The sequence below is a fragment of the Vombatus ursinus genome, unplaced genomic scaffold (genome assembly GCF_900497805.2).
Source record: "Vombatus ursinus unplaced genomic scaffold, bare-nosed wombat genome assembly UNPS02009205.1, whole genome shotgun sequence".
NCBI classification, from domain to species: domain Eukaryota; kingdom Metazoa; phylum Chordata; class Mammalia; order Diprotodontia; family Vombatidae; genus Vombatus; species Vombatus ursinus.
The window spans coordinates 22,465,788-22,485,070 of NW_020948983.1; the positions used below are offsets into that span (position 1 = coordinate 22,465,788).

The window sequence follows — 19,283 nt, forward strand, 5'->3', positions numbered from 1 at the left end:
GTGTGTGTGTGTGTGAGAGAGAGAGAGAGAGAGAGAGAGAGAGAGAGCGCCTGGGCCTCTGAATCTCTCTCTCCCTTTAATTTTTCTCTCAGGGCGCCGGAACTCCGGCCTGCCTCCCATTCCAGTTTTTGCTTTTCTGAATGAGACACAATATGAGTTCTAAAGGAATATTTATCAGCTTCAAGCCAGAATGCAAAAACACTACATCTTCTCCCTATCCCCCCCCCATTAACTTTTTCATGGGAACTTTTGTAATGTACTTTGAACCATGCTGAGGGTCTTGCTGTCCCAACTTTTCACAATGTAGCCATAGTATACTGTAGTGTAGGAATGTACTACATTCTGCTACTACTTAACTAATCTAGTATCAGATAGCTAAAGAAATTGCTGTTTGTATATATCATAGTGGCATGTTGAGTAACTAGAGAACTGAGGTGTTTCTAAAACTACAAACTTTAACAAAGGTGGAATGAAAGGGGGGAAGTCTTTAAGGGAACCACCACAAAAGCATTGTGTAACTTCTAGTTTTGTAGTTAGAGTTGGTTTTTGACTGACTAACCAAGAGGAAAGTGTTGAAATACTAGAAAGTGGAAGGGTTTGGAGAAATTGTAGTGATGAAATGCTTCAAGTGATTGAACTGGGTAAAATAAACTGTATTGAAACAGAAATTTGTGGATCTGGTGTAGAATGTCCCACTTGAGAAGTAAGAATACACAACGTTTTAGTAGCAGAAACTTACATTTTGCATTTGAAATGCTAAACAGATAAAAGTTTATCTCCTCTAAAGATACTCCAACACAACAAATTAAGGGGGAGAAATCACACAGGATTTAGCGTAATAGAAAAAGATACAATTATGGAAGAAAAAATACTCGAGTCCCATAACATTTAAAATGTGTTATCCTTCCAGTTTTCTTACCGGAATTATAATAGTTTTATTTTATGCAAAATTACCACAGTATTGGAAGAAAGAAGAGCATTGAAAAGGGAATCTGGAGACTTGTATTCTAGTCTTGTGGTTGGTTTGTTGTTGTTGTTTTTGCCATTAAATGATAACTGTGACTTTAGGTAATCACTTAACTATTCTGGACCTCAGTTTCCTCAGGACCTCAGTTTTCTCATTTGTAAAATGAGGGATTTGAACTTGTTTTCTAAAGGTCCTTCAAACTAACATTGCAAGTTTTTCATTCTGTATTATTTTCATTCTTATTTTAAAGGCATGTTGATAAGATGAAGACATAATAAAAGGGATAATTTTTCAATAAGAAAACAGGAAAATGGCAGAATAAAAAGGTTTTATTAGATATGAACAAGAATAATTACTTATAATTTCCAGGAAAAAATAATCCCTTATTCCCCCTATTTTGCATATTAAAAAAACTTTAATTTGTAGAAGTTGAAGAACTGTGTACCCAGGTTATGAATAGTTTTGGAAGCATATTGAGGATAAAAGATAATAGTAGAAATTAATCCCAAATAAGAAGATTATTGTTATTGGTGTTTAGTTATTTTGAGTTGTAGCCAACTCTTTGTGACCTTTTTTGGGGTTTTATTGGCAAAGATGCTGGAGTGGTTTGCTATTTCCTGCTCCAGCTCATTTTACAGACAAGGAAGAGACTTGTCCAGGGCCACGAAGTTAGTAAATGTCTTGAGGCCAGAGAAGAGTATTGAGTTGGTAATGTATTTTAATTCACTACTCCAAAGTTCCCTACCTACTGTATCCTTCACTTTGGAAAAGATGGGGGGGACTTTTGTTGTGACCCTGTTTGTGGTTTTCTTGGCAAAGGTACTGGAGTGGATTGTCATTTCCTTCTCCATCTCATTTTACAGATGAGGAAACTGAGGCAAACAGGATTAAGTGACTTGCTCAGGTCACACAGCTAGTGTCTGAGGTCAGATTTGAACTCATAAAGATGAGTCTTCCTGACTCCATGCCTGGCACTCTATCCACTGTACCACCTAGCTAGATCGGGTCAGTTGATAAGAAATAGACCAATTTCCCAGAGAGACAGTGCTAAAAAAATAACATTTATTATCAAAACTTGTAAGGTGTATCATATATGGATCCTGTACTTAAGGGTCTTGTAATCTAGTTAGGAAAACAAGACATATGTAAAAGAAATAACTAAAAACAATTTTAAGTGTTGTGAACAACTGTATAACTAATGGTGGGATATATAGCCTGTAAGTACTAAGGGAATTTAAACATTTTTGATCATCTGATTTTCTCTTAATTAGAAAAGTAGATATTAACACAGCTGCTTTCCTATTCTGGGTGTCCCAAGGAGAGCACTGGGCCTGGACTGAGGAACATCCGAGTTCAAATTCAGCCTCCGATATTTTTCCCTTCTCTGTTCCCTCTTTTAGAATAACAAAGTGAAAGTAGGGAAAGAGGGGAGGTGGTGCTACATTTGCACTGGAAAGTGAACTAACATTTCTTCTCTGGCTGGGACTACTATTATTCCAGAAATTTAACCAGGGACATTACTATGCTATTCCTTATGATTCTGCTATTGCAGAATAAATGAGTATTGAGGAATGAACCAGTTTGGCCCAGGTAATCTGGGTCCCATAATTGCTTTCCTTTCCACATGTGTATTTGTGTTCTGCTGGTTTGCCATTTATCCGAAGAAGTCAACATGTCCGGCGTATGGTACTTTGAATGTGTCTTGTGGGACTTTGTTCATTTGTGTGGATGAGCTGCTGAGAGGTCCAGAGGGAACCTGGTCTTTGATGATTTGTGCTGCAGATTGAGTCCTTGCTGTGTGCTAGGTATGACTAATCTTTTGAATGTGTTACTCTTTCCTCATTCTGTGTTCATGACAACAGTCACATACCCTGCTAACTTCTCCCAGTGGGATTTAATTCTTCTCACCTGTTCAGTTAATCAACATTTGATATCCCTGCCTCCAGTCTTTTTTTTTTTTTTTTTTTTGGTGAGGCAATCAGGGTTAAGTGACTTGCCCAGGGCCACACAGCTAGTAAATGTCAAGTGTCTGAGGCCAAATTTGAACTCAGGTCCTCCTGACTCTTTTGGGTTGTCTATTGACACTACTATTTATTAGAATTTTGATAATAAAAGTCAGTTGCAAAAAAGCCTCCTGAAACTTTGTTTTAGTTGTCTGAACTACTTCTGAACCTTCCAAACAAGAATGATTATCAGCTATTGAGGTTTTCTGCAGTTTTCCCAACTCTACTTTGTAATATATTAAATTGACCTTGGTGTTGTACTGTAAATGATAACTATAAATGATGAACCTCTCTAGGTAGGAAATGAAGGTAGCTTCTTTGTGAAAAAGATATAAAAAAAGAACTCTGTAAACTTAATTATGTATTTTCTTTTATACATATTAGAAAATATTTTAAGGCAAACCATAACTATTCTTTTCATTTTTAGAAGGTTTAATGTTCTTTATTAATTAACATATAAATCCATGTTACATTTCTTTGAGTCAAATGGTAGCTATTTAAGTAAAATTATTTGAATAATTCAGGCTCCTCAAGAAGATACAATCTAGTCATTTTTCTCCTTACAAAAATCACATTCTGAGAGTGTAAGTAATATAAACTTAAAATCACAAATTTAGACCCAGAAGAGACCTGAGACATCATCTAGTCAAACACCTTTATTTTACAGATAAGAAATCTAGGTTTCAGAGAGATAAAGTAATGACTTGCTCATTGTCACAAATAGCAAAATCAGGACGAGGAACCAGGTCTCTTGCCTGATATGCACAATCTTTCCACCTTGAAAAAGCCACTTACTTCACCGCCCAGGGCCTTTGTCTCTGTAGTTTCCTCAATTGTAAAATATTGGGGGTTGGACTACTCAAAGGTTTCATTTTTTTTAAAAGTACATACATATGTTTTGAAGCTCTGATCCATTTTGATATGTTTTCCTAACAATTTTTTTAGTGGCTTATGGAAACTAAATTGTTATTTGGTCACTTTGTTTACCAGAGCTAATGGAATCAGGATACTTGTGAATTTATCAGGAAGAAAACCAGTTTTATTATGGGTAATTAGACAATGTTATTACTATTCTGTATCAGGAAGGCTATTACATTCGCAAAAACAATAAACATTTCAATTAGGGATTCTTAATGTATGATCAGTGAACTTAGTGTTTTTAATATTTTGAAAACTATATTTCAGCATAATTAGTTTCCTTTATAATCCTCTGTATCTTATTTTATGCATTTAACATTATACTGAGGAAGGCTCCATCATTTTCACCGGATTGCTAAAGGAGTCCATGACTTAAAAAAGTTAAGATGTAAGTTTTTGACTATTAAGTCTTAAACTTAACCAGTTTTGGATATTTTATTCAATAAAAAGAGGCATTGCTATTTTAATAAAACAAGTATATTCATTTGTGTACCTAGAAGTGTCTTTTGAATGTGTTTTTCCCTCCCCTCTACTATATGTTCTCATCCAGATCTGATATCTGGATTACTGAAAATGCTTTCTAATTGATTTCTCAACCTTTCCTCTTTCTATTCTTCCCTACATAAAGCTGCTAGATTTAAAACAATGATAATGTCATAGCTTTCAACAGCTCAGAGTATACGCCTGCATTAGAAGCTGCTTCTATTAAATATGGGATGATCACCATAGGAATTTCTGATGAATACAACTGCTTAAATGATTTCTGCCAACTCATTAGCATTTTCCCCCTAAAGATTACAAGCGAATATATATTTTTGAATTGTACATCTGTAGCCCTGGAATATATTCTGCTGTTTATTTTGGAAGGGTGATTGGTGGCAACTCATAAGCATCACTCGTTTAGCTGTTAAATTTAAACTGTGGGTGGTACTGCTGCCCCAGTGTAGGCAGTTCTTGTTTTTAATGATGTTTTGCATTCCTGGAAGCTAACTTGTTGGGTTTTATATTCCTATCAGCTGGACAGTACAGGGCACCTATGCATTCTCATGGTTGTCTTTGGTTGGCTTTTCAACATATGTGGTTTCATCAGTGGAAGTGATTGAATAAGCAAGTAAAGGGAACAAAAAAAGTGAAGTAAGATGTTTATTTGGCAATATTAAAGGGGTGGAATAATAATTTGAAGTGATAAAAATCTTAGTCTGCTTTAATTTTTTCCCATGTGACAAAGATATATAGTCAAGCAAAACAAACTTCTCCATTGGTCATGTCCAAAAGGAAAAAAAAAAGTGTCTCTGTGTGTGTGTGTCTGTATGTATGTGTAAACACAGATATTCATACTTGTGTATGTGTCTTATACTGCATTCTAAGGCTTTCACCTCTTCTTGTGCTTGACCATTATGCTGATTGAAATTACTAACACCTTTCAAAGTTGTTTTTGTCATTGTATAAGTTGTTCTCAGGCTTCTGCTCACTTCACTCTGCATTAGTTCATGTAAGTCTTCCTTGGTTTCTCTGAAACCACTTCTTTCATTTTTTAAAGCACAATTGTATTCTACCACCTTTATAAACCATAACTTGTGTAGCTGTTCTCCAGTAGATGAATGCCCTCCATATATTCCCATTCTTTGCCACCTCAAAAAGAGTTCCAAATATTTTTGTATATCTTTGATTAGATTTTGTTTTGTTTAGGACCAATCCCTTCCTTAATTGCCCCAAATCTGGGCCTGTATATCCCCAATTCCTCTTTCTATCCTATTTCCTTATTATTATTGAGTGAAATGTTTTTCTGTACCCACTGGGCCATCTCCAGTTGGCCTGATGAATATCTGGCCACTGGATCCAGATGGCTGTGGAGGAGAAAATGAGGCTGGTGACCTTGCACAGCCCTCCCTCACTTAAATCCAAGTCTACTGCAAGTCATGTCATCTCCCTGATGTCATGGTCCTTCGAGAATGAAAGACAAACACAACAACAACAACAACCTATACCCAGCTCTGTGGGTGTGTGTCTGTGTGTTTGTGTGTGTGTGTGTGTGTGTGTGTGAGAGAGAGATTCTTCCTTTTACTGTTTCAGTTTAGAGTAAGGTTAAAGTGTCAACCTTTGTCCTCTTTCTCTCTCTCCTCCCTTCTTCCTTGTTTGTATAGATTTTTACTTGGACACCTGGATGATGTGAGAAAAACCTTACCTTTCTTTTCCTTTCCTCTCCCTTTCTGTCATCTTTTAGGGTCAGACCTAACAGACTCACCACTCCCAGGCCTTCTAATTAGACTCCCTCTATGACCCCTGATGATGATAGGATTCAGAGGGGTCACATGTATCATTTACCCAAATAAAAAGGTAGGCATTTTATCCTTGTTTCATGCTTTAGAATAATGCCTAGTAAGTTAGTCTTTTCAACATTTGTGGGTTTTCTCCTTATAAATTTTCAAGTGCAGAACTCAGTGAATGAATTATGGTCTTAGGTTTTTTATCCTTTGTTTATTCGCACAAAGGATTTGTGCAGAATGAAATGTTTTTAGTGCCTCTGTACAAACAAGCCAAACTGGACAAAAGCACTTACAATTGTGTGATATTAGTAGGTGACTCCTGAATTCAATTTAATTCATTAATATTTATTAAGCACCTACTATGTGCTAGGCACTGTACTAAGAATTGGGGGGTACAAAAAAGAAAGACTGTTCTTGTCCTTAAAGAGCTTACAATCTAATAGGGGAAGACAACACACAAGGAAACTGAAAAATGGGGAAGGGTCCCCAGGAGGTATGATGTTCCTGGGTTTGGAAACAAAGCTGAGTTATTTGAAAAGTTCTGAACATTAGAGACCTCTATAAAGGATGGCTTTTGGCATCGTTTACTGTGCTCTATCCTCCAACCCTGAGGGAATTAAAGGCGTTGAGTATCAAAAACTGTCAGACCACATGGTAATCAGATTTCGGTGATCAGCTTATCCTAGGGAAGGCATGAAACTAAGCAGAACTGCTGATGGAAAATGGAGAGTTACCTGAAAAGTTCAGAGCACTTTTTAAAGGAAGGCTTTGGTTATGGCTCCTCCCTCTAATTAGAAGGGAGAAACCACTGAGGGAATTTCAGAAGGTGGGGAATATTAAAAAAAAAAAAAAAAAACTTGAGTCAATCAGCAAGGTGATGAAATTTCAGGTGACCAGCTTATTGATCAGTTTATTGTGACTGAGGCATGTGGAGTCTAAAGATAGCAGAGGTGCTGATGGAAAATGGAGAGTTACCTGGAATTGCTCCTGAATACAGAGCAATAGCCTAGGTACTGTTGAAATTCTAGAAGCTCCTTTACTTCCTTTTTGTCTATAAGTGACCACCGCAATATTGTCCTGTAGCAGGGAGATGGTGGGATCTATCCAAATTTTGTTTTATCTGATAGCATATAAATGTGGTTAACTGCCTAGTGCTTTTTGTCTAGTGAATTTCAAAAGGGAAAGTAATAGTACCTCTCATTTCTTACTGAATGCCTGGAATTTTCATGAAGACATCTGGATTAATTTGCAGATCTCTGGTGTCAGAAGGCCACACTTTTATATCCAGTGATATAGGCCTATGCTAAGAGACTTGAAAAGTCCTCTGTGCTGCATAAGTAGCCCTTGAAGTGAATGGGTATTTCTTAATTGTAAAAATGATCAGATAAGGACTCTAGAAGTTTTTTGACCACCAAGAGGTTTATCTTAGTTTATCAGTTACTAGTTGTGGGTTGTTCAGTGGTTGACTCTCAATAATAATGATTTTTTTAATGATTTTTTTTTTGGGGGCACAAACTTGGTTTCACTAGTGTAGTGAGCTTCTGGAAAAGGAAACTTGTTCTACAAATGCAAATGGATATCCTTTCTGAAAGCTTAGAGTCTGAGGAAGTTGTCTGGTATATTCCAGCTTGCCTGGATTTACACAGGCATGTGGCAGAAGCAGGACTTGGAACCAAAGTCATCTGGATTCTGGAGCCATTTCCCCATGCATTGTAAAACATTGTCTTTCATATAATAATAATAATGATAATAACAACAGCAGTTGTGACTTTTTGCATCATTTCTTCTATGTAAGACATCACTGGCTATATGTTGTAGCCTACTTAATTCCACTTAATTTCTCCATTTCCTCTTGGACCACTTAAAATTTTGACTCTTCTGCTGCTGTGATATTCTGTGATTCATAGCCATACAATGTAGCCATAAATATATTGTTGTTAGAAGTTGAGTTTTTATCTTAGAAAGTCAACAAGAATTTTTAATAGGAAAGCAGCTTGGGCTTGTTGAAAGTGGGCTCATTTTCTCCAAAGTCTTTTTGTTCCTCTTTAATTCTGGGTCCATCTCATTGTCTTTCATTAATGCCTGTCCAAGATAGATGTGTACCAGTGGACTAACTCAGTGGGCTATCCATCCAAATACATGTCATAGTCTGGCCAATAGATAGTTTTCATCCATTTGATTTTTATTACTATGTATTCTTTGACTGCTTTCTATAGATTTGTAGTATATTATTGAAGATTTTGTATAGTATTTTACATATCATGTAATATCATGTATTTTACATATCATGTAATAGCAAAGCTATGATTAGCATTAAGGAAAATACTGGCATAGAGATATACAAGAGTAGAATGGTTCTCTCTTAGGGGAAGTCTTCAAGTAAAGGCTGGATGGTCACTTGTCACGTATAACATAGAGGAAGCAGATTTCTTATTCAGGTATGGATTGAACTAGATGACTTCTGGATTCTCTTTAAACCCTGCAATTATGTTATTGGAGAAGGAAGCAAACAATATTGGTCATAGAGCAAGAGCAAGAAGTGACAACACATGGACAGCCCAAATACTTAGTTGTCCATGGAATGCTCAAATACCTAGAGGAAGGCCTATTGCTCTTTTGGTAGGTCTTCTGTGAAGACTTTATGGAAGGACATAGACAAAAAAAAATCACAGGAAAAAGAGGCATGCCTAGATTATAATGTGCAACATGCAGGGAGAACCTGTAGTACCTGATAAGATCACAGATCCATTGAAGTATATAATGATGGTGATAATAATCTGTATTTTTTTGATCCAGATCTGGGATCTATGTTAACTCCCAATGTGGAACTCTCTTTTTTTCCATATAGATTAATATCTTGTAAGTAATTTATGGTTCTAGAGAGTTGCCTGGGGCAATGAGAAATTAAGTCACACTGCTAATTTGTGCTAGAGGCAGAACTCAAAACCAGCTCTTTCTGGGCCTAAAGTTAGCCTTCTATCAACTATGGCATGCCTGTCGTCATTGCTCACTTTTATATATCACTTTCTGTTTTAAAAAAAAAAGTACTTTATGTGCTAATCTGATACAATAGCCCTATAGATAGCAAAGCCATAAATGAGTAGCACAGACCAAACAGGGCTAAGTTCTAGGACATTGATTGACATAGGGGTGAGGTGTGCACTTTCTCCCAGGAGGGTTTTGTGGTGGCATTATACCTCCATCTCATCATGTAGTACTTTACTGGCCCACACAGCTCCACTCCCACAGTCTTGTCACTGTGGCACGCTTCTCCTGGATTTGAGTTTCTCTCCTAATTTCTCTGGTAACCTGAGCGATCTGACCTCCTCTCAAAAGTTGAAAAAATCTGTGGTTTCACGATTTTGCCTCTTAAACCCCCTTCCCCCACCCAAGTTTTTACCCCTGGTGAAAAATTTTCTAGTTAAATCTATAGTAGTATAAGTATTTTTATTTCCATACTACAGATAGGGAAACTGAGACTCAGAGGTTTACATAGGTAAAAGAGAGGCCAAGGTTGTATGTATAGTGTGAAAAACAGTTCTTGAATATCTTAATGTCTGGAACATGGTAAGTACTTTATAAATGTTTGTTGATTGATTGAAAGAAGTCAAAATGTCTGAGTTTGAATCCTGAGTCAGACATTTACTAGTTATGTGACCCCTAAGCAAGTCACTTCATTTTTTCCTTCATAAAATAGTGGTAATACCTGATTCACAAGAAAGCATCTATGTCTATGGCATCTCATTTTACATGATGCTTGACTATATATTTTTATAAATTCTCAATAAAAGTATCCCATGTACTAGAGACCTGATTATTTTTTAATATTTTGTGGGTATAGTATCAGTGCAACCCTCAGTCTTAAAACATTAGATAAATGTCTTTCTATTATTATTAGTGCCCAAGATCACATAGCTAATAAGTAATGGAGAAGAGACTTGAATTCAAATCATCTGACTCCAGGTTCAGCTCCATAGCATGCTGTTTTCCCATGTCCCATTCACTGCAACAAGGATCTATGTATATGTATTATGTGAGTGACAAAAGGGTAGCAGTAATGGCAGGGAGACAGATGGGTGGAGAGTGGGTTGGGTGGCAGTTGGTTCCTGAGGATTCACTAGCCTGGTTGATATGCCCCTTACCTTTCCACCTAGTTTGTGTGGATAGGTGTATCTAGAATCAAGTATATTTATTCATTAACTCTGTTCTGTTATATTCCAACAGCCAAGGGAGGGAAAGAGCCTAGGAATAAGTGTTGTGTTTATGGCTACTGATATAAGATGTCCATGTTATTTTCTTTTTTAATAGCAGAAACTCATTTGAAAGATTTAATAGTGCCTGTAGTCATGGTCACAACCTAGTAGGATTAAGCCTTTGATCCTGTACTTAGTGAGAGTAAAAGTTAAGTCATTTCCACATTACATCATAACTGAGTTTTTAAAAAGTTAGTAATCCATGGGTCAAAGAAATCACTTTTACAAAATGTGCCCTTTTTCTTTTCTTTCCTTTTTTTTAAGTAAACAAAAGTCATATGAGAACTTGTGTTACAGTCAGTGTAATGCTTTGCCACCTCGATGGAGAAGCACAATAAAGTATTTTATTCCTTCTTACCAGCCCTAGTTTCTATTGAAAATGTGTTCCACAGTTCCCTTATTGTTTGTTTGTTTGTGTGTGTGTGTGTGTGTGTATTTTAGTGAGCACTGAAAACAACTTGAATAATATATATCATTTTTAGCATGTTTGCAGTTGTGAACTTTGAAAGTAGTGAGTTGTAATGTATTTGGAATGTCCTTTTATAAATATAAAATAAGAAGGTGCTTCCATCTTCCATCACCTCTTCTATATAGTAGGAACTTGTGTTTCAGGGAGAAGGGAACCCATTCTATGACAAAAAAGCCAATATCAAGGCCAAGTAGGTGGTATGAATCTAAGAAATTCAGGCAAGTACGTTGGATCAAGGTATTTAGCAGTGGCTTAGATAAAGCATTTGTTCAACACTTGTTATGTGGAAGGCACTGTGCTAAACACTGGGAACACAGATACAAGTAAAAATAAAACTAGCTCTTGCTCTTAAGGACCCTGTTTTTTTCTTTAAGGCAGTTGGGGTTAAGTGACTTGCCCAGGGTCACATAGCTAATAAGTGTCAAGTGTCTGAGGCCAAATTTGAACTCGGGTCCTCCTGACAGGGCCAGTGCTCTATCTACTGCACCACCTAGCTGTCCCTTAAGGACCCTATTTTCTAATAGGAAAAACCAACACACAAAAGGGAGCTAGAAGGGGTGGTGGTGGTGGTAAGGGTTTAGGTAACCCAGGGCAAGTCAGAGAAGTGATCTATGGAGTTAGAGGCTGACCCCAGATGGAAGTGAGTATGGCAGGAAAAGGACTTTTTCAAATGAGGGTTCTGAATCTGAGCTCAACAATCTAAGGAGGAATCCATAGGTATGGAAGACCTGCCAGCAAGAGAAAGCTGCTGAGCTAGAAATGAAGAAGTAGGCAGGGGAGTCAGCTAAGCTGGGTTGAAAATAGGACTCCAGAAGTTATCATGTTTGAGTGCATTCTTCTCTTGACATGGGGAAACAACAGTTCAGCAGTGTTTAGTAAGACTCTTTCTTCCCAGCCCTAATGCTTGAATAAACCTCTTTACCTCTATCAGATACAAGGCCTATGGGAGAAAGACAGTCATAGGCCAGCACGAGACCATTATCTTGGGCATTTTTCCCCCCATTATTTAATTTGGTAACATAATTCAATTTAATTATCCTTTTCAGTAGCCAAGCCCTTAGTCTGTGCCTTAATCAAGCTTAAATTGTACTAGCAGGGCTCTAATTCTCTCTTGGCTGTCAACACACACCCATTAGTCCTTGCCCATGTATAATAGGGAGTGTAAAAGAGGGTTAAAAAATGATTTCTGCTGTTGGATCAGAATTTACCTTTGAGTCCCTTGCTCAGTCATACTACTTGGCTGACTTCAACTTTGGACTTTGTACTGCCCATGTGAACCTGCAGTTCATGCTTGGCTTTTTTTTTGCCTTGGTTGCATTTACTTCATTTGACTTCTAGGATACATCTAATCCTTCCAGTTCTGTCCTGCAAAGTTTTAGAAGTCATGGGATCTAGACACACGGCCTGCTAACCTTTTTTTTTATATGAATAAATCTTCACACAAGGAGGTATTCAACATCGAGGATTGGGCTTTTTTCTATGGGTCCTGCTGAAGACGGTTGTGATAGGAGCAATAGGCAGGACTTGATCCTAGGACAGGAGGTTAGAGTCAGGGCCCAGTGACAGCACCTGGAGTACTCTTTCCATGGCCTATAGGCAGTGACAGTTTAGCAGCCTTAGCAGAGGGGAACAGGGCCAAGCCCTGGCAGAGTAGACAGTGGTCTGAGCCCCAGCAGTATAGGGAGGGGCAAACACATCATTGTTTATTGACATGGGTAATGAATGGCAAAGGCAGGCTCAGTGTAACCCTTTATTTAAAGTAATCTGAAATTGATTGACCCTCTACACTGCTACCAATGCAATATTGAGTGGTCATTGAACAGTTACTCCCCAGGGAAGGCTTAGAGGACAAATGGGTAGTGTTGGTAAATCTGGCTTGCTTTTTGGTAATGGGAGGCAAGAAAGTTGAAACTGTCTACCCTTTTCCCCCAAATATGTTCTTATCCAAAGCTTGCTTTTCTGGAAAGAAATACTGTTCATGTGTAAGAAGGAGGGCAGTCCCTCAGAAGAAGCCTCTAAAGGAGTAAAGATTTATCTCCTCTCCACTATGGAGCCCCCAGAGAGACAAAATCCCAGCTGGTGGGCCAAGGGATCCTAAGAAGGTGTAGGTATAGAGTAGTAGAGTAGTTCTTGATATCAACTCTGGTATCGAGACAGGCTGCTTGCCTGGTAATGGCCTCTTAGTTATTTAACTACAGACATACATGCACACACACACACACACACACACACACACACAACCTGTGCTATGTATTTGTTGACTGTGCAGTAGGTGAAATCATCTTTGCTACGGCCCTTACTTTCCTAGTGCTACTCTTACTCAGGGTCACCTCTTTACATTGGTGTCCCATTGTGAAATAAAATAAAAAGATTTGGCATCATATGGCCTAGGTAGTGTTTAGGTCTGGAACTCAGTCCTGAAGTTAGGGAGAAGGATGTATTGAGACCTGGAATTTCTAGAGTTTGTTTCCCTATATTAATTTACTCTTTCAGGGGGCTGTTAAATTGATCATTGTCTTTGTTTTTATTTATTTTTCTTCTATTTTAATTTTCCCTTTCCTCTTCCGCTGCTGCATGGCAGATTTCTTGAATCCTTAGGGTCATAGTTGCCCTTAAAACCGTTTAACTAATGGAAGGTCCACTAGAAGACCTTTAGGACTTTGCCATTAGAGAGTATATATAGTATAGTGGGAATAATAATCTTATAAGGAATTTAAATTGTGCTCCAGGTTTAATTGATTTAAGGGACTAAGGCTTGGACCATAGACCTACCTTCCTAGTTGTCTGAGTACAAAAACAGCAAAAATGTGTGGAGCAGATCCTACCTCACGTTTCTGACCACAGACCAGTAGCCTGACCAAACCTGCAAAAGAAAGCTTCGATCAACTGACTCAAGGTCATGTCCTGGAAGGACATACCTTCCCTGCTCTAAATATCCTTCTCTAGCTTGGACTAAGTAAACCTCCTTTTGTTAATTGTTATTTGGCCTATGAGTATCTCATTTCATTTTAATTTCAAGCCTGAAATGTGCTAGAGCCGTGCTCTGCTGGCATGGTCTTCAAAAATTCAGCATCCCTTCCATTCCGTGATGAAGCATAAGAGTACAACTTTATTTTTTTTCTTTTTTTAAAAAAAATTAATCTGTCCTATTGAAATTGTTTTTCCATCTGTTTCTTTTTAAAAAATTTTTTAGTTTATTTATTTTTAGTTTTCAACATTCACTTCCACAAGATTTTGAGTTCCAAATTTTCTCCCCATCTTATCCCTCCCCCAACCCCAAAACAGCATACATTCTGAATACCCTTTCCCCTAATCTGCCTGCACACCCAAGCCAAACTGCATTTCTCTCCCAGTCTGGTGCAATAGACCTTTCCAATCAACCATCCAGATCGTCTTGGGCCAGAAATTTGTTTCACTCTGTGTTTTTGTGAGTTCTGCTGCTCTAGAATTTGTTTAGAGCCATTTTTTTTACTGGTATTTGGAGGGGTTTCAGGGAGAGCTCAAGCAAGTCACTGCTTTTACTCTGCCATTTTGGCTCTGCCTACTGAGAGTACAACTTTAGTAGAGATTCATGAAGTCTGGGAAGGCCATTATGGATGTGATTTTGAGAAATAGACTCCTAATCTGAAGATATTACTCAGCCATTAAGCATTTATTAACTGTCTATTAAGTAATAGACACTATGCTATGGTAGCTCTCTAAGAATGTACGTTAATAGCGACTGACCTGTAATGTTTCCAGTATGATATTGAACAGCAGTGGTGATAATGGACATCCTTGTGTCACCCTTGACCTGATTGGAAATGCTTCTAGCTTGTCCCCATTACATATGATGCTTGCTGAAGATTTTAGGTAGATAGTACTTATTATTTTAAGGAAGACTTCATTTATTCCTATGTTCTCTAGTGTTTTTAATAGGAATGGGTGTTGTATTTTGTCAAAAGCTTTTTCTGCATCTATTGAGATGATCATGTTGTTTCTGTTAGTTTTGTTGTTGATATGATCAGTTATGCTGATAGTTTTCCTAATATTGAACCAGCCCTGCATTCCTGGTATAAATCCTATCTGGTCATAGTGTATTATTCTTGTGATAAGTGCATTCCTGGTATAAATCCTATCTGGTCATAGTGTATTATTCTTGTGATAAGTTGTTGTAATCTATTTGCTAATTTTTTATTTAAAATTTTTGCATCTATATTCATTAGGGAAATTGGTCTATTTCATATATATTATATATAACACAGATTATATATATAACATAGTTTATATATACATACATATATAAAACATATTATATATATTATATATATAACATAGTTTATATATACATATATAAAAACATGTTATATATATAATATATATATAACACAGATCGGCCGCTATTAACGTACATTTTTAGAGAATGTACCTGGGGTATGTAGAAATTGCTGAAGGTCACACAGGTGTTAAAGGTAGGACTTGAACCCAGGTCTTTCAGACTGAAGTTGGCTCTCTAGCCACTATTCAAGATTTAATTTCAGTAAAGTAATTACAAGGGAAAAAAAATTATACAAAGTGATAGGGTTGCATATTCTAGTTTCTGAAGGTAGATTAAAACTATACACTAGTTGTTTTTCCCATTGTGATAGGCATTTGACTTTTCAGATCGTCAATTAGCTAAATTTTAGTTGTCTTCAGTTTGGAAACAAAAGCTGCTCTCTTCAAGGACTGGCACTAGGGAACATCTGAGCTTACTATACTAAGTCAGCTAGAAACTCTTAGAGATGAAAAAGATAGTGAAAAAATTATTGGTACATTTTTATTTTAAGTAACAGACGCTTGCCAGTTAGCACCCAAACAAACTGCCCACACAGAGTACATTCTCTGAAAACAGTTAAAGAAAATCATCCAATAGCTATTTTGTAGCATGTTACTCTCGAATTTTGTAATTCAAAAAGATCTTATGGAAAGAAGTGGGTCAGCTGAATGGTAAAGTGGATAATATCTGGCTTAGAGTCAGGAGATGACTCATCTTCCCGAGTTCAAATCTGGTCTCAGATACTAGCTATATGACCCTGGGTAAGTCACTTAATCCTATTTGCCTCAGTTTTCTCATCTGTCAAATGAGCTGGAGAAGGAAATGGTAAACCTTTCCAGTATTTTTGCTAAGAAAACCCTAAATGAGGTCATGGAGAGTTGGACATAACTGAAAAGTGACTGAGCAACAAAAAATGGGAAGAATGTGTGCTTTAACTTCTAAAACTTTGGAACTAAATTGTTGTATTTTACTTAGGTTTTTAAATTTTAATTTAATTTAATGTTGTTTTTATGCTGTTGTGTGTATTGTTCTTTTAGCTTTACTTTCTTCATTTTGCACCAGTCTTCCCATGTTTCTCTCAAACATTGAACTTTGCAGTACAATCATATACTGTTAAATTTATATGCCACAGTTTGTTCAACCATTACCCACTTTATTGGACACATTTTCCTAACTTTCTGTTATCACAAATAATGTTGTCATGAATATTTTTGTACACATAGATATTTTATTTTTGTTTTAGGCTATCTTTAACTTTAGAGTATAATTCCACTATTAGGATCTGTGGCTCAAAGGGTATGGATAATTTAGCAACTTTTCTTGCATAATTCCAAATTGTTTTCCAGAACAGTTGGACCAATTCAAGTCAAGTGAGCACTGTGTTGAGTCCTTGGAGTACAAAGAAAGGCAAAAAACTATCCATGTTCTCAAGGAGCTTTTGTTCTCATGGGAGTGAAAATATGCAAACAACTATGTACACACAAAATAATATATAAAATAAATTAAGGTTAATCTCAGGCAAGACATTAGCATTAAAGGGGATCAAGAAAGATTTCTTGCAGAAGATAAGATTTGTTAACTGGGGCTTGAAGGAAGCTATGAAAGACGGGAGGTAGAGATGAGGAGGGGGGAGGATTCCAGGCATGGGGGCAGACAGTGAAAATAGAGTCAGGAGCTTTGTTAGGAACATCAAAGAGGCCAGTGTCACTGGATTGCAGAATATGTAGAAAGGAATCAAGGTATAAGACTAGAAAGCTAGGGAGATCTTTAAAAGTAAAAACAAGATTTTATATTGGAACCATTGATCTGAAAAAATAAGAATAAAATAATCACAGTTATTTTTCCAACCCAGATTAGCTTAGGGAGTTCTTCAGACACTGGGGATATGGTCTATCCAGGAGCATGAAGCGTGGAACGTAGTCTAGTACATAAAAGAAGACTGAGGTTGTATGTACCAGAGCATGAAGAGGTCCCAGACCTGTATAGAGGGGCCCAATCTTGTGCAAAGTACAGGAATCAGCTGGCAATTCCATCACTACCCGGTTCTAGTTCACAGATACATAGTGGATTGAGGAGGGGACCTGAGTTTAGGTGTGGCATTTCAGAATCAGGAAGAGTTGTGGGCCTTAGTTATGTCTTGAGTGAGGAGCAAGTTCAGAAGCAAGCAGCAGAGATCTGTGGCTCTGATCCCAAGGGCAGATTGGGGGTCTTAATTCTGGCCTCCAGCCTGAAAAGGAACAACCAGGCAGGACGGGAATCCGAGACCAAAGGAGATCCTGCATTCTGTCACTCTGAACCAACAAGCTTTCCAGGTAGCTGATGATGATAACTGAGTCCAGCAAAAGTCTACTGTAACTCCAGCCAAGGACAAGCCAGTAGATGTGTTACTCATTCCCAAACTCATGTTGGAAACTTGTAGAGCTTAAATTAGAAGGGCAGTGATAAGACATTGTTCTGGGGCAGACTAACTTTGGGAGCACTGAAACCTTGCATGTCCCCAACCTGAGCTCTTCCTGAAATCCTGAATAGCACATTTATTACTCGAATAAAGTAACAGAAGGATGACCCAAAAGGACATAAGCACAGCTCAGACATCTCTTGCAGAAATACTTGGAGGAAGGCTCTAATAAAGTCTAAAGACTGGAAGTAGGCTGGAAGAATATACAAAAAAAAAAAAAGAATCTTATCATAAAGAGCTATTATGGAGATAGGGATGCTAAAGATAATAGTTCCAGAAGAATGAATTCAAAACATCTCCAAGCAAAGCCTCAAAAAAAAAACATAGCTTTGACACAAGTTCAATTAGAATTCCTGCAAAAGATAAAGCAAGAGTTAAAAATTATTTAAAAAATCAAGTGAGAAACACCAGAGTGACAAGAAGCGGTATAGTTGAGCTTCCCTTCACAAAACTTGCATCTCACCAACTCCAGATGGGGAAATCTTGAAAAAGTCGCAGTGAGTCGTTTCTCCAGCCCAGCATAGGTAGACAGACAGATCTGTGGACACTGGGGATGTGGTTGGTCCAGGAACAAGTCTTAGAGCACAGTATCCAGAGAGAGATTGTGTACTAGGGGAAGAAGAAGTCTCAGACCCATATGAAGGCATTGGAACAGGGACAAGTGCACACTGACAGCTTTGTTGCTCACTACCCATTTCAGGGTATTCATTGATTCAGAGCATACTGAGAAGAGACCTTGTGCATGAGTTGATGTTCCCAGATTAGGGTGGGCCTGTGTGGTGTAACAAGAAAAGAGGAAGTTCAGAAGCTAGCAGCAGTGGCAGCAGCAGCAAAGTGACTCAAACTCCAGGCACCATAACAGGGTAAAATTTCCAGCTTCTGGTCCAGCCTGTATAGCAGTATCCAGGGGGAGGAATCCCAGACCAAAGGAGAGCTTATATTTCTGATAACTCTGAACCAGCAGAGCTTTTTAAGTGGCAGATAGGGGTTGAGTCTAGCAGCAGTCTGCTCTTCATCAGACCTAGACCTGTGTCAAGAAGTTTTAGAGCTCAGACCTGGGTGGGTACCAATCATATTTTGCCCTGGATCAAACCACTTGGGGAGCACTAAAAGCTTACAGGTTCCTAGCCTGTCCCTGAGATTGTGGAACATTACTCAGTAGCCTGAGAAAGCAGCAACAGCATCAGCCCCAAGACCTTCCATCCAGAAGTGCTACATACCCAGAAAATAATGAATCTAAATTGTGTACAGTAAAGCTTAAGAGAAAAACACAGCTTGCATTAAAAAATCAACTATAATTCCTAGAAAAGATAAAGCAAGAACTTAAAGAGTTGGAATTTTTTATAAATGAAATGAGAATGTTTGACAAAAAATTGGAAAAGAAGTGAATGCTATGGAAGAAAGAATTGGAAAGGGAATTAATATCTTGGCACAAGAGGTACAAGCATTCCTGATGAAAAGATGAGAGTGTGCAAGTAGACATCTATACTAATGAGGGAGGATTTGGAGTTATCATGACTCTTGAATCTTACTGTCATCCTAACTGGTCAAGAGAGGGATAAAATATGCATGCAGGCAAAATTGGGTATAGAAATTCATTTCACTCAACAGAGAATTAAGAGTGAAAAAGGAGAAGGAGGTATGGAAAATT

The 19,283-nt window shown here is 37.6% G+C and overlaps 1 protein-coding gene across 3 annotated transcripts in view; it reads left to right on the plus strand.

The window, feature by feature from the left end:
• Positions 1 to 19,283, plus strand: part of SH3GL3 (SH3 domain containing GRB2 like 3, endophilin A3) — a 136,908-nt gene that overhangs the window by 879 nt on the left and 116,746 nt on the right. The window lies entirely within an intron of this gene.